Below are 13,363 nucleotides of genomic sequence, written 5' to 3' on the forward strand. Positions count from 1 at the left end.
CTTTAATGAAAAAAATATAAATTATAAATATTTAGCCGATTTAAAATATACTAAAAATAAAAAAATTAAATTAAAATAATATATAAACGTGCATATTGTATCAAAATCTATATTTTGTTTAAATATATATTTAGCCGCACTATATTAATTTGGGGCTTCTAAATCTCTCAGTAATCCTTGAACAAACTAAACTACCGTCCTTCATCACTCCACCAGCTTATCGTATTCTGCTGCCAAATCAAAATAATTCGAAGTTCCAAAGTAAAAAAAGCCCTAAAATTCATATACCAGCGTTGGCGCACTTATCAAAACTTCTCGTAGCCTCAATCTACAAATTCTCAATGGCGAATCAATAGTATTACCAAATTCCAGAACCCACTTCTCTTATTTTTGTACTTAAATCTTCACTATAACACTTTTAGCTTTTTCAATCTCAAACACAATTGAAGTTCTCAATCTTCTGGAGAGGTACCATTTGAAATTTTGTATTTTTGATATATAAGTAATGAGCTTGAACTGCATACATTGTGTACTGTCATGTCTTACTTGCAAAAACTCAGAGCACTGTCCATGCTTTCTTCTTCGATTATTGCTGACAACAAGTTTAATTTTGTTCGAGTCTTGGACTAGCGAATTGGGTTTTCCCCTGTTGCTTCAAGCCCTAGATTTTATCGAACTAAAAAGGCTCCCCAAACGGAAGAATGTGGAAATTCTGGAGGAATGTTGAATATGGGTAGTAGAAACGGTCATCGGATTTCTCGGGCCACTAGAAAAGAGGCTCAGGCTGCGTTGTTGGAGTATTTGCATCCTACTAGAGGGATTCAATTTATGGATGCTGAGAATATGAGTAAAAATTGGCCAATCTTTTCTTGAAAAACTTCTGGGAAAAGTTGAACATGAGGGCGATATTGGGCGGTCAATTACGCGATTTTTACGCTACCATCCGATTAATGAATTTGAGACTTTCTTTGAGAGTGTGGGCTTCAACCTGCAGAGTATAATGCTTTTCTTCCACGCAAATTGATGTTCTTGAGTGATGATGATTCATTGCTGGAGAACTTTCATGTGTTGTGTAACTATGGAATTGAACGAAATAAGATAAGGAAGATATATAAGGAGGCAACTCAGATATTTCGGTATGACTATGGTGTTTTGTTATCGAAGTTAAAAGCATATGAAAAACTTGGTCTCAGCCAAGCTACAGTCGTTAAATTTGTTGTTTGTAGCCCTTATCTATTGGTTGGTGGTGTTAATGATGGGTTTGTCCAGGTATTAGAAAAATTGAAGAACGTTGGACTTGAATCAAGCTGGGTGTAATTCCTATAATTGGAAGCAAATTCTTGGGTTGCTTGTCAGGTTTGAACAGATGGGTTGCAGTAATGAGAAGTTGGCTGATTTAATCAGTCAACATCCAGTTTTTTTTTATTTGAGGATTCAGGAAGTAAATCACTCTCCTTAATTGGGTTGTTACTGAAAATGGGATGCTCAATGATCCAGATATGTTCTGTGTTCCTGCAATTTCCTCAAATCCGAGTTGGTAAGTTTGTTTCAAATATGAGGCTATGCCTTTTGTTTTTCAATGAAATAGGCATGGGTGTCCAAGAGATAGGATACCTTTTCAGATCACATTCATTGTTATTGGGATCTTGTACTCTGAAAAAGACTAACACCTTGCTCGATGACTTGAACGTTGGGAAGAAAGGGCTATGCCAATTTATCTTAGAGAATCCAGAAGAGTTGAAGAAAGGAAGTTCGGGACAAGAGTTGCAGCACTACCAGACTCTGGAGAGGTTATGAGCTCAAAGCAACAGAAGACTCAGTTCTCGTTGAAATTAGGATTGGAAGAAAACTCGACTAAGATGAAAAAAGCGCTAAAGGTGTTTCGAGGTAATGGAGCAGAGCTCCAAGAGCGGTTTGATTGTATTGTGGAAGCTGGCATTGATGAGAAGGATGCTTACAAAATGATTGAAGTTTATCCACAAATCCTTAACCAAACAAAAGATATAATAGAAGAAAAAATAGATTTTCTTGTAAATAATTTGGGGTATCCTGTTTCATTATTAGTAAATTTCCCTCCATATCTTAACTATACGACTCAGAGGGTCACTCTTAGGTTCGCAATGTATAATTGGCTCAAGGAACAAGGAACAGTCAACCCGATGTTGGCATTAAGTAGTATCGTTGTGTGTTCGGAAAATGCATTTCTAAGACAGTATGTTCATCATCCCAGAGGCATGGAAGTTTGGGAGAATTTGAAGAGAGAAATATATTCAGATTCTATGGTGTCTCCAGCTCATTAGACCAATCTTATTTTAACATATTCTTTGTACATATTGATAACCAACTGCTTCATAGCTGTTATACTACAAGTTTGGGCTAATCTGCTGTAAAGTTTGTGTAAAAGTGTGATATTCCATTGAACCAGAGCAACTTTTTTCATGTCCAGGGAAATGACAGTTGAACTTTGAACTGCTGTATCATTTTCACAAATTAACATACTAAATTGTTTGTTGCTCACAATGCTGTCGGAACTTCCCTTCCATTTGAATTCAGTTATTTCCTATTATTAACCTTTACCTTGTTAATCATTTGCAGGTTTTGGTGGTCCTCTTGGGGAAGTGTAACACAACATTGTTTTGCTCATTACTCACTATTCGAGCTTCTTTTAAAAGAGTACTTACAAATCATGGAAATTTGAGACATTCATTACTCACTAGATCTGAAATCCTCTAGAGGTATATCTTATGTGCTTTTGTGGCAAAGCATTATATCTCTCATTCTATCGACGACCAAGTCTGTGATCGCTATTTTAGTATTTATGGCAGTTTTTATGTTGATACATGGCGAGCGTGTTATCGGGGTCTAAATTTCTAAACGTATGTCGATAAACACGTGCTGTAGGTTGTGGTAGACCATCTCTCTTCATGTGCAACTTTGTAACTATTTATTTAACACAAAGAATTGGAGCTTTCTGCATATATTACTGCAGAGATGCGTAATTTCCCACATTGTTGTAGTTTAAATTGTATCTTTAGCTTGTGAACATAATACATTTCTACACGAGACAGAGGGAAATGGCTGTCCCTTAAACTTTTGCTGTTGGTAGGATTTCTTTGCCAATGAAGGGTACATCTCAAGATTGGCCTGTTGCAATTGCAAGTACTATTTGTATATATGCTGTGGCAATTCATATCATACTAGAAATCTAATGTTTTTATTTTGCAATCAACCCCATTTGTTTTGGCAATTTTCTTTTTGTCATGGTTGTAAAAAAATAATTCATTTGAAATCACCATAGGTCGACCTAGTGGTAAATAGATATGCATGAACTTGATAAAGGACTCAGAGGGGTATATCATGAGTTCAATTTATGGTGGCCTATCTAAGGTTTAATATTCTAAATTTCCTTGACACCCAAATGTTGTAGGGCCAGACAGCTTGTCCGGTGAAATTAGTTAAGGTGCACGCACATAAATTGGCTTGGATACTCTAAATAGCAAAGAAAAAGATATTTTGTTTGAAAGGAGGAAATTTTGAATATTAGTTGGCGAGAGGGAAAGTTTTTGAATGAAGCAGCCAATAGCAATATAGATTTAAAAAAGTGAATCTGCAACATCTAACATTGTCTACAGAATTCAAATACTTTTGGGTCCTAAATTCATCTAACATTGTAAAACTACTACATTGTTTGTAGCAGCCTGCTATAATTTCTCTATAAGAGGAGGTGTGCAGTTCGATACTGTTGATATCTTTCTTTTTAGATTCACGTATCTACTCTCTTTTGTTTCTTTGATGCCAACTAAAAGAAATTGCAGAGACAAAGAGAGATCCTGGAAAAAACGAGTTAATATGACCTAAATTTAAATCTAATGTTATTTCCATCTTTCCAAAAGACAAAATCAATACGGACGGAAAAAATTACTTATTTTTGCGGTTTTTATACTATTTCATTTTGCAAATGTTTTTTAAAACTAACTATTTTAATACTTAAATTTATCCACTTTGAACTGAAAGGATACATTTTGAAAATCTAGGATTAAAAAAACTATGACTTCTGAAAAAGTAACTTTTAATATTTCTTTTGTATATTGATTGTGATGTTAGAATTGATTTTATGCTTTCGTTTGTCAATTTTAAGCATCAATTATGTAATTAGGATAGAGTAGGAAAAGTTATTCATGTTAAGTTAAATTAAGTACTAAATATAAGTTATATAATCATGTATACCATGTATTATTAATATGTTAATATGCAAATAAAAAAATTATGAAATTTGCATGTGGGCCCACGTGTGTGTTTTTGTGTATGTGCACGTGGGTGTGTATTGAATGTGCATGTGTGTATCCATGCATGAACGTGCATATGTCTGTGCTGTGCATGTGGAGAAAAATAAAGGAGAGGGAGGGGGGAGGGGAAGAAAGAACAAGAGAATGTCAAAGATAGAAGCTTCATTGCTAGCAAGGGTGTGCAAAATTCAAACCAAATCGAGAAACTGAGCTAAATCGACTAGTTTGATCTTTTTTTATTATTAAAAAAAAAAAAACTGAACTTTTTGGTTCGTTGATTGACTTAGCTTTTGAAAATCCAAAGAAATTGAACCAAACAAAAATTTTAATAACTTTTAAAATATGTCCGAAAAAATTATAGATTCCATATAAAATGTCGTAAGCCAATTCTATAACCTAGTAGATTTAATAAAAATCAAACCTAAACATAATAGGGAACCAAAGAGGAGGGTTCAAACATTGATTAGGGAATCAATTCTCTATTTTCAGGTTTTCGATCACAAGGTAATCCTTTTCTAATCTATTTGGTCCAGTTGTGAAGGCCAACTAATAGCATCTAGATATGCTATTTTTTTGTTCTAGATCTAGGCCAACTCGGTTACTCTCACACACTTTATTGGTTATTTTGTAGAGTCTTAGCAATTAAAAGCTATTTAGAGCACTTCGGAAGAATCAAAATCAAAATGGAGTTAATATGACCTAAATTGAGCAACCAAGCCATTAAATAGGGAGTCCAAGCCAAAAGTACAGAGGAGGAGACATCTCAATCTCAAAAGAGCATCAAAATGATCCTACGAGAAGCTAAAAAGCTAGAAAATTTGACACGACAGAGTTAAGACATTGTCCACAGTGTTTGAACACAACTATGGAGTATATCTCTACCCTACTTTGAACTGTCTCACCGTACTAATTGTATTGATTGTTTGTATGTACGATATATATACGATTTCAACTTTCATACTAATTGTCTTGAATGATTGTTTGATTTTAGTAGTAAAAGAGTTGGCTCTGGTGTATTTTTATGGTTTTTTCCATGACTACATAGCTAATCTGATAAACTCTAGTGTAGAAGAAACAAAGTTAATAAGTTGTAGCTATCTCTCTAATTGATTTTGTATTAGTCTTCACATTCTACTTATGTTTGTTATCATCTTGATAAGAATTGGTTAAAATACTTGGTTAATTAATAGATAGGGGAATTAAATTTAGAGGAATTTGAGTATATAGCAGGATTTTTTATTTCAATTGGAGATAAAACCCAACGAAGTGGAGCTAAAATGAGCCAAAATGAAGCTCAATTGCGTCGACTGAGAAAGAAGAAGTCAAAACTACAAATTTTCCCTTGATAGCATGGTGTTGAGGCACCAGCCGACAACATGCCTGATGCCAAATGACAGAGAGCAACGTTTCCTGGAATGCATAGAGTGTCGCAACACTGTTCTGTAGTGTCGCAACGTTATGAAGATGAATGCACGTGTTTTGACCAAAAGCGTCGCAGTGTTGTACCCTTGCGTCGCGATCTCAGCACGAATTTCATAAATACACCATTAGACGCCTAAGGTTTGTCATGTCCGCTTCCAGTCGATTTTCATCTTATTTCTCTCTATTTTCTTCTGCTTTTTGATCTTTTGACGTATCCAAACAATTCCTCCTTGATCTTTATATCGATTATACGTAGAGTAATTTTCCCCAATGATGTAGACATGTGAGATTTAGAGCGTTTAATTATAATTTCATATATTGTGTTTGGAATTTTTTTACTGTCTTTGCATGTTTATAGTTTCTGCTTGAGAATGTACGATCATTAGCTAGGCATCATATTAAAATATGTGACATATAGTTGTACTTTGATCTAAGGTAGCAAAAGGTTGGTTAGATTTGTGATTTGTGGTCTACGATGAAAAGCATTGCTTTATCGACCTAGGAAGAATCATGTTGAATGTTTAATTAGACGATTGAAATTGAACACTCACCTTAATGTAATCCAACGTCTTATTGCAGTTAATCCAAATTAATTAGGATGTTTCTCATCTAATTAAATTGACTAATTTGATGAATAGGATTCTCACCTAGCTTTTCTGGGTAAGTTGGCTAAACTAGACAATTTAGGAATTAATTTGATGAATCTATGATCAAGTTGCAAATTGGGGACTGACTCGAGAGCCTAGGCTAGATAGCTTCATTATTCGAATTTATTTTCTCCAAATTTTCTTGCAATTTATTTACTTGCAATCAAACAATTCAATCTTAAACCCCCTCCCATTCAGTTACCTTGTGTTGTAAACAATTTAATAGAAAAATTGCCTGTGTTTGATCCAATCTTACTACTGATACTACTTGTTGGTAGAAATGTTAGATCATGAACATAAATATCATTTGATCGACGGAAGGTCTCGACAACTTTTTGCTCACCAAATTAGTGTCATTGTCGGGGAGTCAAGTAGTTTTTCTACTAAAAAGGTTTAAGGTTCTTTTATCGTTCTTAGGTTTTTCTTTTTTTGTATGGCCTGATCCTCCCAGAATCAAACTTTGTTGTATTTTGCAGAATAGGTAGAGAGGAAAGGCGACTCAAGAGAGAAGAAAGGGAACAAAGAGTTAAAAATGAACAGATCCATACAGGAGGTGTTGGGGTTGATGCCGTAATTCTTGTGGATCTTGTAGTTTCTAATTGTAATGTACACATGATTTATTTATTTAATAAAATATGAGATATTTTATTCGACATTTAGTAGCATTAACCCAAAAAACCAATAAACTAACATCCAAGGTTAACTTCTGTAGCTATGTATGTAGAGAGATACAAGTGAATCATGTTTAATTGATAACCTAAATGGTCTGTAGTAGATGTATAAGGTTGGATACCTTATCTTGGTGACACTACGAATACGACCCATTTTTTAGATGTTACAATTGTTGTAAAGTGCTACAAATGATCTGATCCTGATCATTCGTATGGAGATATGTGAGTGAGGGTGTTCTATACAAAAGTGTTTGTATAAGACTAGACCACAAAATGAATTGTCTCATTATATAACACCGTTAATAGTAGAGACTAACATTTCACCATGATGACTATAGGTGACATGACCTAAATCCTTAGTGAATTGTGAACTTCTGCTTATGAAGGCAGTCATTTGATTTGTATGGGTGAGAGTGGCCAAATCGTCGACTTAATAACCCTACCATTTCGGGGTTTCGTCTGATTGGGGAGTTGAGAACATAACTACACAAGACGGAATTCACTCATTCCCTAATGTTGGGGTAAGTAAATAAATTGCTCCCTCAAGGGCTAATTTCAGAGCTTGAACAATGGGGTGCCACACCCTCTCTTTGTCTGAGAGAGGTTTGGTCATAATTAAACTATGATTTATTGTTCATTAGAGGGATCAGTGGTACTTAAAGAGTTAGATGTAACTACAGGGGCAAAATGATAATTTTGGCCCAATTGTACTTACAAGCAATTTTTAAGGGTCATCATACCGTGATTGGTTATATCAAATGAAAATATAAATGTTGGGGTTGATGCCCTAAATCTCATAGGGTTCTTTAGTTTGTAAACCTTGTATGAACAAAATTTTATGTGATTAATAATATATGATATTTTATTTACTTTGTCTATAAAATATGTGATATTTTAGTTGTATTAACCACAAATCAATAAACTAACATCCAAGGTTATCGTTGTAACTTAAACATGTATTTGGAGACATACAGGTGGATCATGTTTAAGTGATAACCTAAATGATCTGTAGTATATGGATAAGGCTGGGTACCTTATCCTGGTGACGCTACGAGTATGACCCAATTTGTAGATGTTACAAATGATGTAAAGTGCTATAAATGATATGATCCTGATCATTCATGTATTATACATGCGAGCGGGGATATTCTATACAACGGAGTTTGTATCAGGCCGAACCACAAAATGTTTAGTCTCATTATATAACACCGTTCACAAGCCTACCATTTTAGGGATTCGTCCGATTGAGGAGCTGGGAACACAGTTACACAAGATGGAGTTCACTCCTTTCCCAAAGCAGGATAAGTAGGTAAATTACTCCCTTAAGGGCTGATTTTGGGTCTTGAATAATGTGACGTCATACCTTCTCCTAGCCTAAGAGGGGTTTAGTCATAGTGGGACTATGATCTATTGTTCATTTGAGCAAACAGTGGTATTTAAGGAGTTAGATGTAACTATAGGGGCAAAATGGTAATTTGGTTCTATTGTGCTTACGAGTAATTTGTGAAGGGTCATCGTACTATTGATTGGTTATATCCAATGGACACAAAAATATATTTGTAGTCGAAGAGTGCAGCTATCAGTCTTTAGTGAAGTGCTTGATAGTTAACGGATGGTGGATAATGTAATTAAAGAGTTTAATTAATTATTCACATATCGTTGGAGCTTCAAGCTATAGGTCTATAAGGTCCCCTTGGTAGCTCAAAAGAATTTAGTTGAGAATCAGTTTTTGGGTTAATTTGAATTGTTCAAATTAATAAGAGGGAATTTAATTATATATGATTCCATTATATATGATATAATTGTTATAATGTATTTGATACATTATAGTTTAATTGGAAGAAATAAATATTTGAATGAGATTCAAATAGTTTTTAAATTTAATATAAATATGATTTATATTAAATGCCATAAAATAGAGAAAAAAACTATAGTTTATATTGTATATGATACAATACTAAAACTATAGAGTATATGTTATATTTGATATAACATATAGTTTAATATAAATAAGATATGATAAGTTAGTTATCATATTTATTTATATATATTATTATTATTTTAGATATTAAATCTTCTTTTCTCTCCAACCACCTTAGTTGGTGGTTAAATGTTTTTATAGCAAATGGAATAAAAGATTTTTTTCTTCTTTTCTTCCTTACAGACTTATGTGAGAAACTACACGATTGAAGCTTTTACTATCCGATAGAAAAATCACATCATCAGTTTGTGTGACTTCTTCAATCTTCTTCCTCCTCCAAACTCAAACTCCCTCCAAACCAAAATAGTCAGAGCCCACGACTCTTGAACTCTCACCTTGAGTATATCGAAGGCTCCTAGTGGTTATGTCTCTTATTGGTTCGAGAATTCTTGAAGAGAGTCTTCAAGGTTTGCTGAGTTCGAGGTTCATGATAGATCGAAGGATTTACAGAAGAAGGGTTCTTCAAAGGTAGTATCTCTTGAACTTTATTTCTTTATAAAAAGCATGCTGTAATTTATTTAAGAATGCATATCTTGTATGTTTCCTGTAAATTTGTTTTTCAATCAAAATGGAATTTGGGCGATCTGCTTCCGTTCAAGGATCTCTTTAAAACAAGTTCCTTCAAGAAATATATTTGTAGTGCGAAAAGTGCAACTGTTAGTCTTTAGTGGAGTGACTGACAGTTAATGGATGTTGGATAATTTAATTAAAGGAATTTAATTAATTATTCGAGTACCATCGGAGCTTCAATCTACAGATCCATAAGGTCTCATCTGTAGCTCAATAGGGATTATTGAGAATTAATTTTGGATTAATATGAATTGTTTAAATCAATTGAGGGAATTAATTATATGTGATATAATTATTTTAACTTAATTATATATGATATAATTAATGTAATATATTTGAAACATTATAATATAAAGTTTATTTGAGAGAAATTAAATATTTGAATATGATTCAAATATTAATTATATGAATGAGATTCACATAATTAAATTTAGTATAAATGTGATTTATATTAAATGTCATACATTAATGAGAGAAATAAAAATTATAGGTTATATTGCATTTGATATAATATAAAATCTATAGGTTATGTGTTATATTTGATATAACATATAAATTAATATATATTACATGATAAGGTAGTTATCATATATATATGTAAAATAATTTATTAAATTATTTTTATATTATTAAATTAATTTTTGAAAATTAATTTGCGAGGGAGTTGTAACTCCCTCCTTCTCTTTTCTTTCTGATGGCAGTACGTGTAGGGAATGGTTGGTTTATTTCACTTCTTCATCTTCTTCACAGAAGATTGACAGAGAAGAGTGTCTCTCTGGATGTTGAAGATCTCCCTGTCAAATTTACCTCTTCCTCTCTCAAAATTTTCCCTCTTTTCCAAAGAATTTAGTGTTGGGTTTTATGTCTTAAAACTCGTGGTTTGGAAACAATAAATTTATTTTATTAATCAATAAAAATGTTATTTATGTTTGATTCAATAAAGTAGTTATTGAATATATTAATTGCTCATTTTGTTTTAGAAATAAATCCAATAAACTTAAGATCCATGGTTATTATATGAGTACTTAAACTTTGTGTGGAGACGTAAGAGTGGATCGGGTCCAAGTAAATAGCCAAAATGAACTATAATATACAAATAAGGTTTGGTATCTTATTGTAGGGCACTATCGGATGCGACTCTCTGTAGTTGTTATAATTTGTTGTAAAGTGCTACAAACCAAGTGATCCTGATTCGTACATGTGGTGAAATAAGGAGTGGGGATGTCTTATGTAAAGAGTTTGCATAAGATCAGACCTTAGAATAACATGATGAGTTAATTTGAACATTCAAATTTGAATTAAAGGGAATTACTAATTATATGCAATATAATTACTCATTTAATTATTGAATTAAATGGAATTGGAGAATTGGTTAATATTTAACTACGATTTAAATATTAATTTCATGAAGAGGAATTCATGGTCGTGGAATTGGTATATAATTTAATATTTGATATTAAATTAATAGAATTAATTAAATCAATTATTTTTAAAATTGAAATTTGAATTTTGTAAAAATTCAAATTTAGAAAATCAATTTTGTTTAATTTAATTTTCGAAAAATTAGATTAAAAATTGATTTTAGTCAACTTTAAAATAGAAATTAATTTGGAATTTTTGGAAATTCAATTTTAATTTGATTCAAATTGAATAATTAATTGAAAAATTAAAAAATTGGAAAAAAACCTCATTTAATGGGTTTTTCTAATTCTTGAGTTTTGAATCATTTTCAACCAAAATTCCACTCACTAAGCTGAAGTAGGAGCTGTTATATGCTGGTGCAATCTGATTACATGGGTCTTGTACTTAAAACATACTTTTTTGAGCTAAAGATATGATCATGCAACTAAAATTTTTAAATTGGAGAGGTTGAAGAAGTGTTTTTCAACAAACCCAGAAAATTGTTGTTCTCCTCTCAAATTATTCCCTAAATTCATATCATTTTGAGTCCCATACTCAATCTAAGGTCCTAGAGGATAGTAGGGAAGTTCATGTGGTGGTTCACAACCAGTTGCTGAGGATATTGGAGCTGAATTTGAAGATCAAAGGTGTTCTTCAAAGGTATTTCTAAAACCCTCTTTTCATTTGATGAGTATGCTTAATTTGAACTTAAAATTAATGAATTAGAGTGCTTAATGATTCTGAATTCTTCTGTTGTTAGCTTGCTACTTCCGAGCCCACACCTCTTGAAACTCTTGACTCCTAAGGAGAATACCGAAGTTTCAACTTGTGGTGGTGTCCACATTGAGATAGGTTTTCTGTACGTTTTGATCGTGATTGTATGTGACCATTTGGAGAGGAGGAATTACGTGAAGAATTCTTCAAAGGTAAGTTAATCCTAACCCTTCTCCCTAATTCCCTCTTCTTAGTGTGTTGTAAAAATATGGTTTTGCATAAATTATTGTTCTATAAATTTGCAATTCTGTATAAAAATCGAAATCAGGACGATCTCGCTTCCGCATTCGAACTTCACCGTTCCTTCTGGAGACACATTAGAAGAGAGCATTCAGAATAAGAAGAAGAAGAAAAAGAGCCAATGGCTTAGCCAGAAGAGCGTACTTTGAGGGACTTCGCTGCCTCTGACCTAACTCAACAACCTCTTTGCATTACGTAACTCTTATATTATAATCATGCAAACTATATAGTATAATCATGCATTTACATACTTTAGGAATTAACCTAAACTTTAAATATAATATTTATATTTAAATATGATGCATGATCATGTCTTTTCATTAATTAATAATAACTCTTATTAAAAGTAATGAAAACAATAAGCATGCTAGCATATAATATAACATTTATATTAAAAAAAAATGCATGATATGCTTATTTAAAACACACAACCATATAAAATAACATTTATATTAAATATGATACATGAATATATTTATCCTAAGGTGTGATTAAACCCAGGTATTGTAGACATTCTCTCAACTCTAGTTAGTCTGATGCGTAGAAGCATCTTATGACCTCGGTTGTTCTTGGTCGGAATCTCATTTCCTGGCTCAACTGTGGCACAATTAGTTCAAATTCTGATTTTAAACTATATGACATACATTATACAACATATAAAAAATATTAATTTAATCATATATAAATTAAATTATTCAACAAAAATAGACCAAATTTTGGCATCTTAAAACTTAATTAAATTAATATAATAAAATTATATTAAGTTAATTAAAAAGACTTAAAAAATTTAAGAAAAACGAAACTGCTACGAAAACCGCTTCACTTAAGGCTTGAACCCATGATTTGGGAACATCTAGCGCATCGCGTATCAGCCTCGGAGCATAGAAATGCTCTGGTGAACGAAGCTACATTGAATTTTTGTTCTCGTAGCGTAATGCTACGCTGCCTCCAATGTTGCTATGCTACACCTTTCCATGATCAACAAACAATGACGGATAGCAACAACATTGCGACGCCTGTTTTTCCTTCGTTTTCCACTGATAATCTCAACAACTTTCACTCCTCAATTGACACGAACTTACAGACTGTTTGGAATTCGAGACTGGCATTGTCGTAACAACCCTTGGTCTGAGCAAAGGTAATTTATTTTCATCGATCCAAGACTTGTACCACAAAGGCAGTAAAGTAGTAAGATCGGGGTCGAATCCATAGAGAGACTGTTGAATCAACTCAGGATAATTTATGAACCCAACTTAAAAAGGATTGTGATGGTTTTGTTTTTTTATAAAGTAAAATGACAAACAAATAGAGAAAAGCAAGAATTAGTATAGAAAAGGGTTGAATCAAATTGAGGGAAAAAATCTTAGGATT

The 13,363-nt window shown here is 32.7% G+C and overlaps 1 long non-coding RNA gene and 1 pseudogene across 1 annotated transcript; both read left to right on the forward strand.

Moving 5' to 3' along the window:
- Window positions 1-331: 331 nt before the first annotated feature.
- On the forward strand, window positions 332-2,999 carry LOC120077120. Its single transcript, XR_005481734.1, has 2 exons — window positions 332-468; window positions 2,596-2,999. It is a non-coding gene; the product is annotated as an uncharacterized LOC120077120 (long non-coding RNA).
- LOC120077119 lies at window positions 467-2,999 on the forward strand (annotated as a pseudogene).
- Window positions 3,000-13,363: the final 10,364 nt, after the last annotated feature.

Source organism: Benincasa hispida, chromosome 5 (assembly GCF_009727055.1).
Source record: "Benincasa hispida cultivar B227 chromosome 5, ASM972705v1, whole genome shotgun sequence".
NCBI classification, from domain to species: domain Eukaryota; kingdom Viridiplantae; phylum Streptophyta; class Magnoliopsida; order Cucurbitales; family Cucurbitaceae; genus Benincasa; species Benincasa hispida.